The sequence below is a fragment of the Hippopotamus amphibius genome, chromosome 6 (assembly GCF_030028045.1).
Source record: "Hippopotamus amphibius kiboko isolate mHipAmp2 chromosome 6, mHipAmp2.hap2, whole genome shotgun sequence".
In the NCBI taxonomy this organism is placed as follows: Eukaryota; Metazoa; Chordata; class Mammalia; order Artiodactyla; family Hippopotamidae; genus Hippopotamus; species Hippopotamus amphibius.
This window is the reverse complement of record NC_080191.1, coordinates 169587743-169610565: the sequence shown is the minus strand read 5'-3', so window position 1 is coordinate 169610565 and position 22823 is coordinate 169587743. Positions and strand designations below refer to the sequence as shown.

Sequence of the window (22823 nt, the reverse complement as noted above, 5' to 3'; positions counted from 1 at the left end):
ATAACCCTTTAAAGTAGGTGCCATTAATTCCCCCATTTTAGAGATGAGGAAACAAAACACAGAAGGAATAAACGACTTGTCTAGGAATCAAGTGTTGGGACTAGAACCTCAAAGGTCTCCAGAGCTCGAACTCTTAACTATTATCCTTTGTTCTCTGCCCAAACTAAGCTGCACAATTTCAGTTGAGTGACTGCTGCAGAATGCAGACTCTAAGGAATTTTGAAAGTGAGAGAGTGACAAAATAAGAGAAACAGAAGCCTCAGTTATCCTCATTCATTTGAAAGTCCAATTGTAAAAGGATAAGCAGAAAGATAGTACTTGAAGGCAATCACTATTATTCCAATGCAGTAGGTCCCAAATAAGGTGAACCCCAGGTGAACACTAACTGCATGTTAAAAACTAAGAAAAAGGTGAAACAGTCAAGAAACTCAGTCATTACGGATAAGATCAGAAGCTATAATGAACCTTTCCAAACGTAAATGGAAAACCAATTCAGTGAAAACACACTTAATATAAAATAGGGTAATTTAACTGGGAAAATAATCTGAAGGTAGTTAAAGTTTAGAAATTGTGGTGATATTTATCAAAACATTAAAAATGTCCATACCTTATATACTAGAAATTCCTCGTCTAAAGAATCATGGTTATGCTTAGAGACTAAGTATCAAGTACATCATTTTTCAAAGAAAAAAATAGAAATAATCCACATGTTGACTGATTAAATAAGTTACAAAACATCCAAACAATGGAGTCATTTAAAATGCTATAAGGTGATAATGTGCAAGGATTTTCAAAACATATTAAATACACATGATTCCATTGCTCTACCAAGGCCCTCACCCTTCTCCAATCCCTCAGCCACAGCAAGGCCTATCAACTGATGACATTTTTCCTTCAGTCTATTCTCAACACAGCCCTCTGTGCATCTAACACAAACCAGAAATAAACCTACTTCACTTAGTCAAAAGTCAACTTTAGTTGACTGGTAAACTTTGGCAAAACTTATTAAGCAGGTAAAATGTGTTTTTGACTAAACAAAAATCAACTGGTAAGAACTCTTAAGAGATGAATTTCAAATCCTGCTCCCCAGGCTAGGGAATTAAAAAGACTACTGCCTACCCTTCTGTTGGCAGTTTATACTATTAGTCAGCAAGGTATGTGAGAAAAATTTACAAGCTCTCCTGCCTTTCCTTACTGGGTGAAAAAAAAAAACTTTCGTTAAGTTTTACTCAGTCATCCCTTGGTATTCAAGGGGAGACTGGTTCCAGGATCCCCAGAGATACCAAAATCCAGATGCTCAAGTCCCTCATATAAAATGGTGTAGTACAGTCATTCCTCTGTATCCACAGATGCAGAACCTGAGCCTATGGAGGGCTGACTATACTTATTTAGAGGTTGTTCCCAATATCAAAACACTTTCTCAGACTAGGTAAGTTGATTCTAAAATCTATATGGATAAACAAACAAAAAAGAATCATCTTTTTTTTTTTTTAAGAATCATCTTTTTTTAAAAAAAAAACTAAAAAAAGGAGAAGCAAAGAGAAAGAATAACTACGTTAGATGTTCAAGGCATAGAAAAAGTTTCAATAAGTAAAACGCCATCAAGTTGGTTCTTCAATGGACAAACCAATGAAACAGAATTCAATGTCCAGAATGGATCCAAATACCTATGGGTCTATTTATTTGTCAAAAAGTGGCATCTCAATCCAGTGGGGTAAATATGAACTTTTAAATAAATGACACTGGGACAAACGGGTAGCCACGTGGAAAACCATGACACTGGTTCCACAACTAACACTACACGTCAAGATAATCTTCAAATGGTCCTAAGACTTAAAAATAAAATCTTATATAAAGTACCGAAGAACACTTGTGTGAATTTTTGTAACACCTGGGTGGAATTCTTTGTAACTCTGGAATATGAATGTGGAAGTCTTACTATGACTCAAAATTCATTAGAGAGAGGAGAGGAGGGGAGGGGGGAGGAGGGGAGGGGAGAACTAACAACACCATGACAAAGTGTGGGAAAAATCCACAACTCACATCAGGGACCAAGGCTAATAAGCTCCCTGCTCTATAAAGAGCTCCTAGAAACTGAGAAGAAAAAGACCAACAACTCAAAAGAAAAAAGTATGAAATATAATAAACCTTGCTTAAATATATGAGAAATGCAAATTAAAACTACATTTATATGCCATTTCTCACCCAAGAAATTGGCAAAAATACAAAAATTTGAAAATACATTCTGTCGACAAAGTTGCAGGGAAACAGTCACGCTGATACATTGTTGGTGGGAATGCAGAATGACACAACTCCAGTAGAGGAGAATCCGGCAACAGCTACCTAAATTACGCACATTTTCCCTCTAAACCAGCAATCCTGCATGGTACAGATATATGTGCACAAAGATAAAATGACATACATACAAAGTTTTTTTCACTGAAAAAACTGTTTATAATAGTAAGAGGTTAGAAAGAACTTTAGTGCTTGGCAAAAATATATTTATAACTTCTGAAAATTTGGAATTTTTCATGATATACAGTACTAGGTATGCATCCAGCTTTCCTCTTCCACCAATGAGAACCAGCCGTTACAGGTTATTTAGTTAAAAGACCATGTTTGGTTAAGGAAACTATGATATACCCACACAACTAAATATTATATTTCTGTAAAACTGAATGAGAAAAGGCTATGTGTACTAAAATGGAGAGCCCTTCAGGATTTAATAAGTAAAACCGGCAAGGGGCAAAACATTATATAAATATAAAACACACTGCCTGTTTTATAGGGAAAGGGAGAAATAAAGCATTCTTAATTCCTATATATGCGTAAACACTGGAAAGAAATAGAAACAAATAAAAACAGTTACCTATGGGGACCAGGGCAAGAAGGGAACAGAAATGAAACACAGCTATATAATTTTTTGTTAATGATTTTTGATTCCTGAGTTTATTTTGAGTAATATGTGAGTTTATTACCCACTCAAAAAAATGTTTAAAAAATTCAAGAGTAAATAAGTGAAAGGTTGGCTGGTGTATGGAAATGGTTGTTACAATCAATCTAAGTCTACTTAAATTAATTAAAATTCAGTTTCTCTGTCAAACTGGCCATATTCTAGGTGTCAGTGGACAGGACAGCACAGATACACAACATTTCCATCACTGCATCAAGATCTACTGGACAGTACTTAACTTGTTAGTCAACACTTTGCAGTCTAGAGATGGAAGTAAGCCCCATAAAATGAAGAAGGATCTGGCTCTCCCAAATTAAGCATAAGCAAGAAAAAAAATTATATATACAACCATTCAAAAAAATCAGTCAAATATTTAAGTGAATAGTAGACAAGTAAGTACCAAGACAAGATGAGGTGGTCCATCCCCACCATAAAATAAGAAAGGTGAAAAACACTAGGAAGATGGGCCGTTTTCTGGATCCTTCTGAGTTCATAATAAATACAGAAAGATAAATAAAATTTAATGACAATTTTCCAGGATGTCAGCATACAACCATATTTAAAATACAGTTTAAAATGCATTACTAAGTAAAATATTCATTTATTTTTTTAATCTACAAGTTCGGAACATCCATGCCAAAGCCTCATTCATTCAACAATTATATAATGAGTATCCTCTATACGTAGATACTCAAGACACTTGGTCAGGCCTCGGGAATACCATGAGAATGAAAGTCTTACTTTGTAAAGTTTATAACTGAGTGAAAGAAGCACACACTAATAAAGAATCACACAAATACATGCTATATTGTGTGCTATAAAGGAAAGTACACTTACAGAAGTATCAATAAAAGAACCTTATTTAATCTTGGGCCTCAAGGAAGGCTTCCCTGAAGAAATAATCTATGAGCTGGAATCAGAAGGATTAGAAAGGTTTGGGGGCAAGGACTTGCAAAAGGAGGAAATTATTATGCATGAAGATCTCAAAGAAGGAACCACCTCACAGGAGTTGGGGGGGGGGGAGACCTGTTAATAAAAATAATGAAAACCTGGTCTGCAACTCCTAAAACATATGTACTGGTAATCCCTTAATTGGAAGAGACTCCCCAAGACTGCAGAGACTTCAAATACTGCCCTAACAGAATTTAACATGGACTCCAAGTTTTTGGTAAACAAGCTGAATAATAAAAATAATAACAACAGGTACTGAGTTTAAGAAAATCTCCTAAAATACAAATGCTCCTTTCCTCTTAGTAAGCTTAATCAAGAACACACGAGAATTTTTTTTTTCAGGTCTTTCTCCTGCCACCTAAACTTCTGCTAAATGACCCTAAAATGCATAGAGAAAGAGAACATCCCTTTTCCACTTGATCAACAAATAGTATAACAAAAGATAAGGAAAGACATGGTTCTACTGCAAGAAACTGATACGAAAGTTACGCAACTCCCGTTCTCAGAAGTTCTCAGAAGTTAACAGAGAGCGGGGAAACCTTTACAGCAAAGAACACGAATGCCCTTAGCTGCTCTGCACAGCGCTGATCACTAACAGAAGAAAACACACAAACAGTACTCTCACATCACTCGTGTTGGGCCTTGTACGCTTCGAGCTCATCTTCCCGCAGTGATAATGAGCCTGACAACACTACACGTGTCTTGCTAGCCCTCTAACAACGTTAACTCCACCTCAACTGACATGTATTCACAAAGGAGCTAATTAAGAACACAACACAAACACAAAAACAATTATCTCTTAGACATTATGTGGAAAAGCACAAAATAAAATATTGTATCCAAGCTGATTACATTATATAAAGATCTACGTATGTATACTAATAAAGAAATACTGCCACAAGAGAAATGCTCATAAGGATCTTTTCCCCTGCAAAGTATGTAAATTCAGAACAGTATTTTTAAAAATTCAAATTGAAGAGGAAATACATTTTCATTTCCCAGTAAGAGGCAAAACGAACATTACATTTGTGTTTAAAATGTATTAATCAGAAAAGGAACTAGAGCTATTCATGACTGCCTTAAATTAGTAAATGGCATTAATACTACTGTAAATGGAGACCAAAATCTGGCTGTTCAGGCACAGTGATGATGTAGTCATCACATCTCACAACCTAGTCATTTGCAAACGTTTTAAAATAAGAGTCTTCATTGTGAAGAACATACAGTTATGGGACAACTAATCATCATTGCTTTAGCTCAACCCACATGCCTGTGCTTAAGGGTATCCATGGTAGCAGTGATGCAACATGCCCACCTAGCTCACCATGCCTACACAAGTGGGGGAGAGGGCAGGCGGATGATGGAAAAAATTTCACTTGGAAAGGTGTTTTAGTATTAACACGAGAGAATTACATCAACTATACTGTCAGACTTTAAAAATATATATAAAACCATAAAGCTCTCTAAAGATCAGAAAAGTGATAAAAGACTCAAGGGAGAGAAAACCCAGCAGCACTTCAGTTGAAAAGAAAATTAAGATTTTTGCTCTTCCCACTGTAGCTATTGGTTAAATATGTTCAAAGGGTTTTATTTCTAATAATAAAAGAAATCATTTTAACTTAGCTTTTTCAAAGGAACTACAAATAATGTTTTATTCTTCCCAATTTCCAACCTACATCTTTTCTATTTTTGCTTTAACAGTTACATAATAAAAATTTATTAAAACTTTTGATACTGATTCCATACAAATTTAACAATGGTAGCTCTCTTTTGCTTAAAAAGGATCAAATACAATTTTTTTTTAACCTATCAAGAAGGATAGGGCAGAGAGAGAAGATAGATTATTTCAAACAACCTTGCTATAACATTAGAAATAAAAACTAAAGTGAATGAAGTGATAAAAGGTAAATGACAGAGAGAACCAACCATAGACAACCATGAAAAGAACTTACAGAGGGAGAAAAAAAGAACCAAACTAGACTAAACCTGTGTGCCAGGCTTACTGCCCTTTAAACATTATTAAGAATATTTTGGAAAGACAGCCTTACATGGAGGTGCAGGGAAGACACCCTGATAAGCAGGATGCACCAGGTTATGGGCCCGTTAGCATCTGACCAGAACTCTGACTGTGTGACTGCAACTCTGAGCAGTAAGCAAACCAAACTAATTCCCATCAACTTTCCTGCTTCTCCTCTTGTTGTGGGAAACAATTCACTACATAAGAACAGACTACTTTCAGAATTCACAAATTTACTGATCCTTTTATTACTGAACAAAATTAAAAAATCTCAACAATTTTGTCTAACAATCACTGTCACTGTAAGTTTATAGAAACAAAACCCCCCAAAATAAATTATTCCATTTTTTAAAAACCAATGTATAAAGTTTAAATGTAAGCATCTTGAATCTTACACAATCACACAACGTCCACAAACTGGTGCTCAGAAATAAAAGAAACCAAACTTGGAGCTTAGTGAAGCATGCTGCCCTCGGAGGGTAACGAGCAAAACAGACTCTGGAGCACATGCCTGTAAGGAGCTCCTGCACAAGCTCAGTCACTTTAAATCCGGTCAACACCTTTCCAAAGGCAACATAATCAGAACTTTCCTATTCTTCTTAAGAAAAAACTGACAATATTTGCAATAAATAAATGGGAGTGTCCAGAAAATGTACTCAAAATGAGTTATACTTTCAAGCAGCATGGCATATGGGGACAGAAAATAAAGTAGAAGGGGAGAACTTTGAGAATATATTTAGAAGATTTAAATATAATCAGGGCCCTATAAACCTTTGCTGTTGGGAGAAATGCTTCTTGTAAATCTCAGGGGAAAAAATATCCGTTCAATACACTATTTTTAGCTATATGAAACACATTTCAGGAGATTACCTTTCCTAAAGGATATAAACTAAGCATCACATGGATTCAAGTATCTATTTTCAAATATATAACAATGGTTACACTTTATTTTTTTAATATATTGTAAACAAGAAGGTCTCTCACACTCTGTCACTAACAAACATAGAAAGCATACTGTATCTTACCTTTGTGGTTACAATGCACAGGCAATCCATTACTCTACCATTACAATATTTAATACACAAAGCAGTTTATTGCAAACTATTTTAAGTTGCCTATATGAATAAAAAATAAAGTTGTGAGATAAAACCACTGATGAAGTTATAACCGTGACAAGATCTCTCCAGAATCCATTCTTAGAGGTAGCAATTTTTTTACTACCTGAAATAAAGGAAACCAAATGTGTCAACGTGCCCTACAGTCTTCTTTATGTAATCTGTATCTGAAGAACTTGAAATTATCCCACAAAACACTGTGGAAGATGTCAGGGTTTATTCCACAAGAGTTCACAGCTGCTTCAGATGTTATTTCATTAATCCCTCTTTTAAAGATATGAAGTTGACAGGGAGTCATCTGATGAAATGTTCCACAAAGAGGTTTCCCCCATACAAATTTAAAACTCCTTCTCCTTGTTGGCTACAGTTTGGATATTCAAAAAACAACTACCAAAAGAAAAGGAAAAAAAGCACTAAAAAAAAAAAAAATGCAAGCAAACATTTCTTCTACTAAACCACTTCAGCAGCTGCAGCTTGCAAAGTGATGACTTTCTCAAGCAGTAATGAATGGAATAGTCCACGCGGTATTTTTGAGAAGGGGAGAAGGAAGAACAAAATGCAACAATTTCAAACACTGCCTCCAAAACGCACCTCTTTTCCCTTTATTAAAAAAATGGTAACAACAACATTTTACTAATGAAGTCAGATTTTAACTTTAGTGCCCTATTACATCTAGTTCAACTTAATCCCTTAAAAAAAGAACACCACCACAAAAAGATACTGTAACTATGTACCATTTCAAACTCCTCAAGAAGACTTCATGTTTAACCCAGAAGTATCCTCACTTTGTGAATTCATGTCCTGTCCTCAAAATCACTGGAAATACAGCTAGACAGGCTGGCAGGGGACAAGGCACAGGGCTGCAGCTCAGTCTCCTAACCTTGCAGCCACACTCCCCTGTAAACACATATAATAAGGAAGAGTATTACCTGCAATTTCTGTCCTCAAGGTTTCCTCAGAGACTACAGATATTATAAATTCCCTCAAATTCAAATAAGTGAACTGTTCCCATTTGCTTCTTATACCCCACACCTATTCCTAATGTTTCAAATGTCATGGGCTACATCAGCAACCTTAACACTAAATCAAGTTTCACTATAAAGGCTTATGCAAAAGAGTTAATACACGTATATCCCTTAGTACCTACCACATCATTATTGTTATTACTGTTTTTGATCGGCTATCAGGTGATAACCATTTGTCTCAAGTCTAACAGGATATACCTAAGACACATCCAGTGGGATTTTACCTTGAACAGAGTCTAATGGGACTGTTGTAAAGATCAAATAATAAATGCACAGCACTTGAAATAACGCCAGCCTTGTTAAGTGCTCAATGCAAGCCAATTACAGCTATACATTTACATACATACATACGTGGCTATAAGGCTTGAAGCCTGGGCAGAAGTAAATTTCATCACTGGCCAACAAATCCTTTCCTCCATGCAGAACAGACAGCCTGGGAATTACATGCTCAGTTTGAGACTAAGGGCACCCCCTTCTTCCCACACATCCCAACAATCCTTTGCTCCTAACACAAAAGAGTAAAGTCCACTCAAGGCTCATGATTCCTTAAATAAAGTTCATCATTTTTTTAGAAAGAATACTGAAAATAGTGTTGGTAATATCTAAGTACTGACTGGGCACTGCATTCTGTGAGGGAGAATAAAGAGGTATGTGAAACACTTTAGCTGGTTTCTCCCTTAGTGTTCTGTGTTTCTGTGTAATTTTTATTATCTAAAATAGTCTACCCCAGAGAGAGAAAGCATACCTAAGTTTGGCAGATCTCATAAGAGTAGAGGTTGAAAATCACTATATCAAGTCAGAAACAGTGTTTCAGCCCATTAACAGGGTTGAAACTGGATTAAAATGGTGTGACTTTTAAGTAGTCATTCTTAGGTGAACATAGATGAAATAATCAAATATCTACTTTAAACTGACTCAATTAACATACAAATATTTAACATATTATTAAAATAATATACCTAAAATATTATTTTATCTTACATTCAGAAAACAATTTTAGTCACACTTCACATTCACCTTAAATGTTAGGGTTGTCATAACTACAGCCATTTTTTTTTAAGGACTTTTATTGAGATATAATTGACATAGAATAATCTGCATATATTTAAAGTGTACAATTTGATATATTTTTTTATTAGTAATGTATATATGGCAATCCCAATCTCCCATTTCATCACACCCCAACCCCCCCCAACCCCCACTTTCCCCCTTTGGTGTCCGTATGTTTGTTCTCTACATCAGTGCCTCCATTTCTGCCTTGCAAACCGGTTGATCTGTACCATTTTTTTAGATTCCTCATACATGTGTTAATATACGATATTTGTTTTTCTCTCTCTGACTTATTTCACTCTGTATGATGGTCTCTAAGTCCATCCATGTCTCTACAAATGTCCCAATTTACAGCCGCTTTTTTTTTTTAATAAATTTATTTATTTATTGGCTGCAATGGGTCTTCATTGCTGCACTCGGGCTTTCTCTAGCTGCAGAGAGTGGGGGCTGCTCTTCGTTGTGGTGCGTGGGCTCCTCATTGCAGTGGCTTCTCTTGCTGTGGAGCACAGGTTCTAGGCACATGGGCTTCAGTAGTTGCAGCACATGGGCTCAACAGTTGTGGCTCACGGGCTCTAGAGTGCAGGCTCAATAGTTGTGGCGCACAGGCTTAGTTGCTCCGAGGCATGTGGGATCTTCCTAGAGCAGGGATCTAACCCGTGTCCCCTGCATTGGCAAGCAGATTCTTAACTACTGCGTCACCTAGGAAGCCCCTACAGCCACTTTTTGAATTAACTCATTATTCTGATCTCAAACATCAATTTCGTTTCCGTCTAAGTTGTTTAGATGCTGTACTTTTTTAATCCATGTATTAAAATATCACCTGACATTCTATGCCAAATCACTGCTAGTATCTATTCACATAATAGACAATTTTTCCCATTCGTTTTCTCAGTATATATTATAATCTCTATAATACAATCACTTACTATATTACTCTTTAGTGTACTTTTTAATTCTTCAAAAAAGTTTGCATATAATATCCAATGCCCATACTTTTTTAAGACCATACTCAGGAATGATTATTTAATCTGTGTTAAATTCTACACTCACTGCATCTTTTATAAACATCCAACCTGGCACTGATTAAGGACATTTCAAGTCAATGTACTCTTCTCAAATAGTCATTTTCTGTGCAAAATAATTTATAAATTACACTGTAATATAAGCAACTTTAGAGGTCTCAAATATAAGCCTTTTAGGATGGTGACACTTCACCTAATATTCAGGCACGTAAGATATTTAACAGTATTTTAGAATATCGATGGCTTTCTATATCCATGCAATTGTTTCTGACCATGATAGAATAACAGGAAACTAACTCTCCCACCTTAAAACTACTAAAAAATAGGACAAATAAGAAACAATAATTTTTAGATATTGGACAAAATCCCATAAATGCCCAGAAAACTTCCTGGAAAAAGTTTCCACGCTGCAGAAGAGGGAGGGGGAAACTAAACAAAGCCCAGCAATCCAAGAGACAGAAACAGAGCTGAGAATTCAGAAAAACCAAGGTGTCTAAAATTCACAGGTAAGAGTACCAGAGAGAAGAGCTGCATAGAGAGAGAGCTCCACAGATCTGCAGAGTTCCTCTTGAGTTTTCACTAGTTTTATTTTTTTAATTTTTATTCAAGTATAGTTGCTTTACAATGTTGCGTTAGTTTCTACTGTACAGCAAAATGAATCAGCTATACATACACATATACTCCCTCTATTTTGAATTTCCTTCCCATGTAGGTCACCAGAGCATTGACTAGCGTTCCCTGTGCTATACAGTAGGTTCTCGTTAGTTATCTATTTTATACATAGTATCAACAGCGTATGTATGTCAATCTCAATCTCCCAATTCATCCCACCCACCCCTAGCTTCCCCCTTGATATCCATACATTTGTTTTCTACATTTGTGTCTCTATTCCTACTTTGTAAATAAGATCAGCCATACCAATTTTTTCAGATTCCATATACATGCTAACATACAGTATTTGTTTTTCTCTTTCTGACTTACTTCACTCTGTATGACGGTCGCTAGGTCCACCCACGTCTCTACAAATGACCTGATTTCATTCCTTTTTATGGCTGAATGATATTTCATTGTGTATTTCTACCACATCTTCTTTATCCATTCATCTGTTGATGGGCATTTAGGTTGCTTCCATGACCTGGCTATTGTAAACAGTGCTGCAATGAACACTGGGGTGCATGTGTCTTTTTTTTTTTTAGATAAATTATTTATTTAATTTTTGGGGGGGGGCTGCATTGGGTCTTCGTTGCTGCACACAGGCTTTTTCTAGTTGCAGCAAGCAGGGGCTCCTCTTCGTTGCTGTGCGTCGGCTTCTCAGTGCAGTAGTTTGTCTTGTTGTGGAGCATGGGTTCTAGGTGCGCAGGCTTCAGTAGTTGTGGCACATGGGCTTAGTTGCTCCGTGGCATGTGGGATCTTCCCGGCCCAGGGATCGAACCCATGTCTCCTGCATCGGCAGGAGCATTAACCCCTGCCTGGGAAGTCCCATGTGTCTTTTTGAATTCATGGTTTTCTCTGGGTTTATGCCCAGTAGGGGGACCACTGCATCGCATGGTAGTTCTATTTTTATTCTGTTTTTAGTTTTTTAAGGAACCTCCATAGTGGCTCTATCAATTTACATTCCCACCAACAGTGCAAGAGGGTTCCCTTTTCTCCACACCCTCTCCACCACTGTTTGTAGAGTTTGTGATGATGGCCATTCTGACTGGTGTGAGGTGATATCTCATTTGTAGTTTTGATTTGCACTTCTCTAATAATTAGTGATGTTGAGCATTTTTTCATGTGTTTGTTGGCCATCTGTATGTCTTCTTTGGAGAAGTGTCTATTTAGATCTTCCGCCCATTTTTTGATTGCGTTGTTCCCTCAGAAAGGGAGAAAATATTTACAAACGAAGCAACTGACAAAGGATTACTCTCCAAAATATAGAAAGAGCTCATGCAGCTCAGAGTCTTCATTAGTTCTGATCAGTCATGCATGTAAGGAAACTTGAGGCTGGGGAAAGAACTCTAGAAAGAAGCAGGTGGAACAATTCCCAGAACTCACACAGGGTGAAGAATAATGTAAAAACTCATAATATACAGGCTCTGGGTGGAGTACCCAGAAGAGGACTGGGACAAAATTAACCCTATACTGAAGGCTGCTTGGTCTCACTAAAAAAAGCTTTTTGAAAGCAAGTTTCAAAAGGATGAAGCTCTTTCCAAGTAATTTAACTGCATCCCAAAACAAAGCTCAAGAATATTTAAAGGAATACAAAAATATTTAGGACCTGAAAAGGTAAAATTCATAATGTCTGCCAAATCTAATAAAAGAATTACCAGGTATGTAAAAAAGAGGTAAAGATAACCCAGAGAGAAGAAAAAATAATCAATTAAAAAAAACCCAGACCTGCAGAAACAGACTCACAGACACAGGAAACAAACTTATGGTTACCAAAGGGGGAGGGACAAATTAGGGATTAACAGATACAAACTACCAAACGTAAACCAGATAAGCAAAAAAACTGAATCACTACGCTGTACGCCTGAAACACAACACTGTCAGTCAACTGCACTTCAATAAAAACAATCCAAAAAAACCCCAACATGACAGGTGACAGAAGGACCTTTTAGAAATTATTATACATCTATCCCATTCATCTGTGAAAACAGGCGAGCACGAGCATGTTAATGAGACACAGAAAATAAAAAAGGAACCAAATCAAACTTTCAGAGGGAAAAGTTCGTCTGAAAATTGATTAAATGAGATTAACTGCAGATTCAACACGTCAGAAAATTAATGAACTGAAAACACGGCAACAGAACTGTCCAAAACACAACGCACAGAGAAAAAAAGACCGAAAAAAATGAATGTCAGTGAGCTATGGGACAAATTCAATCAACCCAATACACATGTATTTGGAGGCCCTAAAAAAGGCAGAGGGAACAGAAAATATATTATTGAAACAACACAGAAAAAATTTCCACATTTAGTGAAAACTATAAACCCACAGATCCAAGAAACTCAACAAATCCCAAAGACATGAAGAAAATTTTAACGATGGAAAGTGTATCATAAGCACCAAACTCAGGACAGTGGTTAATTCTGGGGGATGAGGCAGAGAAGGTAATCAGAGTGGAAAGCAAAGGATCTTCAACTATGTAACATTTTCCTTTCTTAAGCGAGGTAATAGGTACATGGAGATTCAAAACATTCTCTTCAGTTTCTGTATAACAAAAATCTTTTTTTTCTAATAATGCTCACACACACAAAAAAGACAATCCAACAAGACAGTTGCCAAGAAGACAAAAGATTTGCAAAAACAGAAAGGAGATAGTAGCAAACATCACCAAAAAAAAAAAATCAGGGAAGGTAAAGGGCTAAAGAGACACAGAAGAGGGATTTATGTTCTTTACCCTTTGCTACACTGATAAATTACTGAGTATGCACCATTTTAACATATATAAAGATTCTTTATTTTAAGAAATCCACCACTTATTGAGCACTTACTATGTGTGTCAGACTCTGATCTAAGTTTTACATAAATTATCCCATTTCATACTTAAAACTACCACAGGAAGTGAGTTCTGTTTTCATCTCCACTTTACAGATGATGAAACTAAAGAGAAACTAAGCCATTTGCCCTACATTACACAATGTAATGCAACAGATCTAAATACAGAAATGGAATGAAAATTACAGAATGATGCATATATGGCTCTCATTTTAAATATATACATATGAGCTAAATAATATATTCATTAACATATAGGATTAGCTGAATAAATATATACCAAATGGTTAATAGTGGTTGTCCCAGTGAAAGAATATTTTTAAAAAGACTGGCTTTCAACAATATACATTTCTCTGTATATATATGTTTTATGGTATGCCTGAATTATCTTTGTAATCAGAGATTTTTTTCTTTTCAAGTAAATAACTGAAAAAGAAAGAGAGCAATTCCTATGGAAAAGAAACATCAGAAGCCAGATTACAGTATATTGGGAATGAGAAGGAATGAAAGAAAAAATGTAAACTGTTTTTAAGCTTAGCTAGGAAGAGAAGGAATACTATAGGGGTCCTATTGAGAAGAACTTTTTCCTGTTTGTCTGGTTTTCTTTTAATGGAATCTTTGAACATATTTATAGGATAAAGGGAAGAAGAGAACAAAGGTCCAAGAGAGAAGAAGAGGTTATAGATATTACATGAGGAGTGGAGAGCATGAGATTCCAAAAGATAAGTGGATCAAGAGCACAACAGAAGTTGTTAACATTTGAGGCAGTGACTTTCACATAATTGAAAACATATTTCTATAAAGTTAGGAATTTTTGCAGTAAGTATGTATTACTTTGGCAATCCAAACAAAGGGGGAGGGTTTTTTTCCCCAAATTTCCATACATTTTACTGGGAAAAATTACATATGCATTCTATTCCAACTCAACATCTCCACCTTTTTACATTTAGAGAAACAGACGGGGGAGGGTTTAAGAGCATGTGAGAAGATATCAATGCTCTAATACTGAAGACAGTAATAGATGCAGATATGGATATATAACAATCAAAATTATGTAAATGAGTTACTGAAAATGTCATAATCAAAACTCATAATTTAAGACTCATCGAGGATGCCTTTCTTGCAGTGCGTAAATCTATAACCACTGTGGTACACTTAAGCCTTAACATAGTTATTTTCTTAGTAACTATAATATTTTGCCAAGTTTTCTCCTAGGTTAACAGCTTGGCATAATATGGCAGTTGTCTCACTTTTCGTTATATCTCATTATATTTCACTTCCATTTCAAAGTTATTGATTTAGGGGTATGTCCTTCAGTTCTAGAACTGGCAACTACTATTTAAACACTGAGATAAAACTGTCATAGATATTACTATAAAAATATAAAAATTACATAATAGTGAATGTAAAGTAACAGCATAGCACTCATCAAAATCACTTGCAGAAATATCTAATGTACAAGTCACTTAGTACACACACCTGTCAGTCTTGATGAAATTTTTCAATTACAGGGTGTTTGCATAAGGGTTGTGCCTTATTTCAAACTTTGTACATTTTATTTTCTTTGTAACAAACTACTTAAAAACTGGAATTAAGTAAGACAGCACTGTAAATATGGTGGTACAGTCAGGGAGTTCAAACCAGTGTCTCTCAGATGTATTGTCTGAGAGACAGAGACATTCTGTTAGGGAAATAAAGCATTAGGAAGAAGGATAAAAACCCTGAGGACACTGATAAAGGAAACAGGGAAAGCAGTTGACCACCAATACACAGGATTGTCAATTACTTTGAAGGCAGGAATTCAAAATTGAAAAATTATGAAGCTGTGCTATAAAATTTGGTCAGGTGTCTTTCACAGCCCATAATAAGAACTGAAGTGGAGGTCTGCATTAGGGATACAGAATTATAGGACAGATGGACCAAAGGTAAGAAAAGTACTGAATTTGAATATGGACTGATAATAGCACTGTGTAGATAGCACTGTATCAATTTTAAATTTTCTCAGTCTGATAATTATATACTAGATGTGTTTAGAAATGTTCATATAAAATAAAATGAATTTTTAAGGAAAATATCCTTGTTCATAGGAGATACACGCTGAAGTATTTAAGGGTAAAAGATCACGATGCCTGCAATTTGCTCTCAAATGGTTCGGCAAGAATAAAATTTAGAAGTGTGTATGTGTACAGAGAGCAAGAAAATGTGACAAAATGGCAATTTTATTATTCTTGTAATTATTCTGTAGATGTACATTTTTTTCCAAAATAATAAATTTTTTAAAAGAGAGAAACTGAAAAAGAGTCCAAAATAAGAGTAAAATATAAGTCCTATAAGAAAGGTACAAAGTGCTACAGGCATTCAGAAAGGATTCATTTCATAGAAAAGATGAGGGAAGACCTCACGGGGAAGGTTTCTAAGCTGGGCCATGCAAGGTGGGGGAGTACAGGCGTTCCAGCTGGAATATACACACCTAATCATTTTCTGCAGCCATGGCTGCAGAGAGGGATTTCATTTTCTTAAGTATCTTTTTTTTTTTTTTCTACACACATGCCTGTTGTGTTTCTATCTCTATTAAAATCACTAGTTCTTTCTCTCATTTTATTAACTTTATTGTGGTATTTTCACTTGTCTAGGTAACAAATCCAATTATCAAGAAGAGTTATTAAATAAAGTAAGACAGAAACATCTGCCTTGAAGCCTGAAGTTCTGAGTTCAATCTCGGATTTTCTACACGATAGTAGTGTAAGTTTGGGTGATCACAACATCCCTGAACTACAGTATGCTGAATTCTAAAGTGAGTACCAGCTCCAGGTACTAAAGACCAAAATCCGACTTACTGCATATATGTTAAGAGGCTACAGCAAGAACCCATGGTTCTATAACATCTCAAAATACAATGCATGTGAAAGTGCCCTTTAAAACTATACAACTTGAAAATAATAAAATTATTTTTATAATCCTTTCCTATGGAATACATGAACATTTTTTAAGAAAGGAAGAACATAATGTGCCAGTTTTAAAAATTAATGCCACATTCCCACAAAGAGCTTAAAAAAAATTAATACCATAGTATATTTAGACCATCAATGTTTCTCAAATTTTATTTTACTAGTTCTGAGGCAAAAGGCTAAAGTTAAGACTCTGTCACCTGCCTCTATACTCTCACTTCTCAAAGATAATACCTCAAAGAAAAGGGAATCACATGGAAGAGAGAAACAGAAGCCATTATTCCTGGCTGATTTTATAAGTAGGACTGGGGCACTGAAATTTCAAAATGAACTTGGGAAAACTGTGTCCACATGCAAGGACATGCTCAAAGACTAATGTGTTCGTGTCAAAAGGACATGGAGGGATCCCTTCGAGAGATCCCCCAAATTTGAAGTAATCAGAGGATCCGAAGAATAATAACTGAAACGGACTGTAAACACTAAATAAATAGAATCCTTTAGTCCACAGTGATTTTTTTTTTTTTTTAAGCAAGAAAAGGGGGGGAAACTTATTAGTCACTTTTGTAGGGGATCACCGCACAAAGGCTACTCTAAAAACTAGTCATTAAAAGAAAATATAAGCTTTACTCTACCTTTTTAGGAGAAATAAAGTTTCATCCCTAGCTGATGGGGGTAAGCACTTTTTACAGAATACCAACTAATAAATACAAATGGAATGATAAAATTAGAAGGGAAAAGCACCTTTTTGAAACCTCTAAGGGAATAAATGATTCAGGCAAGGATCATTAACGGGTGAATCAGGTAAATATTCACTCAATACGAGGTGCTGAAGCACTACCCCCATAGATACTTCACACGTACTAAGAGGAAAACGTTAACTATACAAGGAAGATCTGAGTAATCACACTCATCATCACAAGTACAGCAACCTGACACTGTGTGCTTCCTGCTGTGACGCGACATGAAGTACGATATATCACTATGAAGTCTGCTTACTAAAAAGTTTAATCAACCTTGACATCTTTCTGTCATCAGAAATATAAGACTTAGTGGAATGCCTTAAACAACATGAAGAAACAGACTACTAAACAAATGTACAATGTGTGTTATTCTATGAGACAACTGGCACGGTCTCTTCAAAAAATCAGTCATTTAAAGAGGGGGAGGGCTTCCTAGGTGGCGCAGTGGTTAAGAATCCACCTGCCAGTGCAGGGGACATGGGTTCGATCCCTGGTCCAGGAAGATCCCACATACCGCGGAGGAACTAAGCCCGTGCACCACAACTATTGAGCCTGCGCTTTAGAGCCTGTGAGCCACAACGATTGAGCCCATGTGCTGCAACTACTGAAGCCCACACGCCTAGAGCCCGGTGCTCCACAACAAGAGAAGCCAATGAGGAGCCCGCACACCACAACGAAGAGTAGCCCCCACTCACCGCAACTGAAGAAAGCCCATGCACAGCAAAAAAAAAAGAAAAAAAGAGGGGGAGAAAAAGATGGGGAGGCCATTCCTTTAGACTGTAAGAGAGTAAAGACAATGTACCAGATCTGGCATGTGCCCTCCTGACTCATTCCAATGCCTGCCCCCAGATCTTCATTTGCTTTTCACCCTGAGCAGCCCTAGCAACACCTTGTGCCTCTGGCCTGCTGTACACATTTCATCCTCTCACCTCCTCACTTGAGGCTTTCCTGTAAACCATAAAACCAAACACCATATCCCTTGCACCCACAAATCCAAAACCCCGAAGTGCAGGGAAACTGTTGCTCCATTGAAACCAGTAGATAAATTCTTGCCCTTTCCCTCCTTGGATACAGTTTATACGGCTTCTCAGAGATGCAAACCCAGGACCCAGCGATCAGTCACACTTAGCGGCAGGAAGCACCCCTGTATTCGTTTTTCCTTATTTCCAGCTTATTCACCTTTTCCCTTACGTGTGCTCCGTAGGAGTGAATGAACTCCCTAAATAAAGTATGCAACAGCACATGAGCCCTCTGCCTCAAGTTCTGTTAATAGGGAAATCCAGATAAAAATAGAGACTTAACATTCAAATGCAGTACATGAATCTTAACTGGATTCTGACTTTTTAAAAGTCCTAAAAGATAGATCAGAAACAACTGTAAATATGGACCGGAGAGAAAATTCTATAATTATTAATTCTCTTAGGTGTGCTAATAGTTCTAAGGTTACACAGGCGAATGTTTGACTGTTCTTATTCATAGGAGATATGTGCTCAAGTTTTTAGTTTAAATGCATGATGTCTGCACCTGATTTTCAAAGTTTCCCCAAATACAAATACAGAGAAAAGGCAAATATTACAAAACGTTAGTAACTGCTGACTCTATACAGATGCTTGTTGGTTTATTCTTTCAATTTTACTGTACTTGGAAAGTTTTTATGATAAAAGTAAAAATACATAATCCCCTTTGGCCTATTAATTATGATACAGATAGAATCACAGTTCTCACTTCATTCGAAAAACATTTACTGAACAACTACTATGTGCAAATACTAATGTATTTCAGTAAATAAGACAGTCCCTAACTTCAGGTACTTACACTCCAGTAGAGGACCAAAAGATACACAAAATAACGTACATTTGAGGATTTAATTACAACAATAATGAATACTATCAAGTAGAGGTAGAAAGTGCTATAATAGGAGCTCTGACAATCTGAGAGGTAAAGGAAGGCTTCTATCAGGAAGAGACCATGTAGTGATCCTTGACTCTCTTGTAGTGATTCCTGACTCTACCTTACTCTTACAACTCATTTCCAATCTGTCCTCAAATCCTTGAGGTCTACATTCAAAATATCTTATAACTGAGCTACTTAGCACCTCCCTTATCACCACTTCGGTTAGCCAAATGAATCAATACTCATCCTTAACTGGATTACTGAAACAGATTCCTAACAGGTCTCCTACTTCTACCCTTACTACAGTGCATTTTCTTTTTTTTAATTTACTTTATTTATTTATTGGCTGTGTTGGGTCTTCGTTGCTGCGCACAGGCCTTCTCTAGTTGCAGCGAGCGGGGGCTACTCTTCGTTGCAGTGTGCGGGCTTCTCTGTGTGGCAGCTTCTCTTGTTGCGGAGCATGGACTCTAGGCATGAGGGCTTCAGTAGTTGTGGCACGTGGGCTCAGTAGTTGTGGCTCACAGGCTCTAGAGCGCAGGCTCAGTAGTTGTGGCGCACAGGCTTAGTTGCTCCGCAGCATGTGGGATCTTCCCAGACCAGGGATCGAACTCGCAGCCCCTGCACTGGCAGGTGGATTCTTAACCACTGTGCCACCAGGGAAGTGCCACTATGGTGTATTTTCAACAGAACAGCCTGAATGATCTTTTTAAAGGTTAGGTTAAATGATGTCACTCCTCTGCTCCAAAACTCTGCAAAAGCTTCACACGATCTGCTTCTGTCTTGCCCTCTGACCTCATTTCCCCCTACTCTTTCCCTTACTCACTCTGCTCTAGCCATACTGGCCATCTTGCCATTTCTTATATAGTCAAGGCTTCGTCTTGCCTTAGTCTTTGCACTCGTTATCCCCCAAACAGCTGCATCAACTTCCAATTCTTTGTACAAGTATCACCTCAACAAGGCCTATCATAAATACCCTATTTAAAACTGCAAAGCATACCCCCCAATCTGGCATCCTTACTCCCCTTAATCTGTTCTACTATTTTTCCTCTCATATCACTTATCACCTTCTAACATACTAGATAAATGCATGATATACAATAGGTGCTCAGTATTTGTTGAATGAATGAATGGACATTTAAAATAAAATGCTAAAAAATGAGCACGAGCTGGCAAAAGAAGAAATGAGAATCTTCTCGCAGAGGGAACATTATGTGGGTACGCTGAGCTAGGAGGAACCAGTGACCAAAGAAGAAGGAAGTTCTAAAAGATGAGTGGAGAAACAGGCAGTGGACAAATAATTTAGGATTTCTGAGTCTCACGTGGGATTTCCTACTTCATTCTGAGCAGAATGGAAAGCCAATGAAAGGTAATGACATATTTTGCATTTTATAAAGATAATCTTGGAAGAAAACTGGTCATAAATTCGAAAGGGGAAAGTGCAAATACAGACAGGCAAAGAATCTAGGCAAAACACGAGGGTGGTTTAGCGTGACAAGAATGGAGATAGATACAAGATTGCTGATTCATGTGAAATTTGTAAATTGCAGCACAAATTAGAAATAAATGTGAAAAGAAAAATAAAAGTTTCTGACAAATAATATAGTAGGATATCGTCACGATCTAGGAGTTGTAAAATACTTCAGTAGGCACAAAAATCATTAACCATAAATTGGACTATCTTAAAGAAATCTTGATCATTAAAAGATTTCACTAGGAAAAGCACGCTTCACAGTGGAAGAAAATGCATATTACACATATACCTGACAAAGGAATCATATCCAGATAGAGATCTCCTACAAATCAATAAGATAGAAGACGTAACAAAAAAATGTGTTAAAGACTTGGATACTTCACAAGAGATAGCAAAATGAACAATAAACGTATGAAAAGGTGTTTGTTAATTATTAACCTTGTTAATGACAGGGAAAGTACAAATACAACAATATGAAGCGTGAGTACACACCCACTGGAATGGCTGAAACTATTAATAAGAAGATCGACGATGAGTACTTGACAATTATGTGAAACAAATGAAACTGGCACTTATTGGTGGTAATTATAAAAACAGGCACAATCACTCTGCAAAACAGTTACCATTATGTTCTAAAACTAAACATATCATTTTCATAATTGGGTACACACACAACAGAAATGCATACAGAGGTGCCCAAAAAACGTACACCCTCCGCCCTGCTATAATGTTGTCCCGAAAATGCAATATGTTAGGGAACCATACAAAGCACACATTTCATGTCTGCTGATGCTCAATCTTGTCTATGAGACACACGAGGTAAGCGCAGAAAGTTGAACCCAGGTGAAATAAGCCACACAGGAATACATAAAATGCACACATTTCAGGCTTTAGTTTGAGTGTTGTGAGTCACACTCATGCGTATCTGCTGTTGTAACTTTTCATCTGCTTTCATATAACTCTCGCTGCCAGCACGTCACAATAACTCACAAGTTGCAACCCGGACACTCACTCCCACAGCAAACAAGATTTTTTTCAAGGTAATGTGTCGTATTTGTTGTAATATTACGCATTTCTTGGTCATTTAACATGTGTGAAACGGCACTGCCATTTTTATTAGGTTCTTACCTTTTTATATGTGGCGCTCACCAAGTTTAAAGTTTTGAGTCCCCCAATTTCTCAAGACTTAAGCCCTGTGGTTTTTATTGCACACCTTTGCATAGTATGATGATTGTTAAGAACTTAAACACTGTGCTACAGCACAAATAACTGTAAAAGAATATTCAAAGCATCACTAACCCAAAACTGGAAGCAAGTCAAATATTCACCATCAATAGAATGGATAAATATGGTGTGGTGTATCATACAATGGAATATTATACAGCCGTAATAATGAAAAAACTTCAAAGCATGGATGAAATTCACAAATGTAAGAAAAAAGCTGGACACAAGAAGCTAGAGTACGTACTGTATGAATCTGTTAATACACAGTTTTGAAAGAGGCAAAACTAATTTATGGTGTTAGAAATCTAGATGGTCCATTGAGGAAAAGGGAGCAGATAGTGAACAGCAATGGTACAAAGGAGATTTTGGGGGTACTGGTATATTTCTTTAATTTAGATATAATGGATATACCATAAAATTCACCAAATTTTAAAGTGTACAATCAGTGGTTTTAGTATATTCAGAGCCGTGCAGCCATCCTAATTCCAGAACCCATTAGCAGTCATTTCATTTTTTTCACCTGACCTGAGTTATTCACAATGCAGTAATTCAACAAGCTATACATTTATAATTTGCGGACCTTTATATACGAATATTACAAAGTACTTCAACAAATTTTTTAAAGTTACTGTTTAGATTAAACCTGGCAGACTGAATATATGCTTTAACTCTACTATCTCACAACCCTACTTAAATTAAAGCAGATGTATTATTTTAAAGCATTAAATACAAGGTCAAAGAGAAAGGAAAAAGAGATATCCTCCCTATACCACTTAGTCAGATAATTTCCCTCCCATACAGATGAACTCAGAAGGGCAGATACAGGGGACCTAGAGGTAGCAAGGACAAGTGAAAACAAGAGTTCATTACTGAAAGTGGACTCAGTGTGTATTCTTCTTAACCCACCTAAATTAATACTTTCTTTCTGCA

At 36.6% G+C, this 22823-nt stretch overlaps 1 protein-coding gene across 8 annotated transcripts in view; it reads right to left on the bottom strand.

Annotated features, from left to right (window-relative positions):
- The window catches only part of DLG1 (discs large MAGUK scaffold protein 1), a 275356-nt gene that overhangs the window by 230158 nt on the left and 22375 nt on the right, over positions 1-22823 (bottom strand). The window lies entirely within an intron of this gene.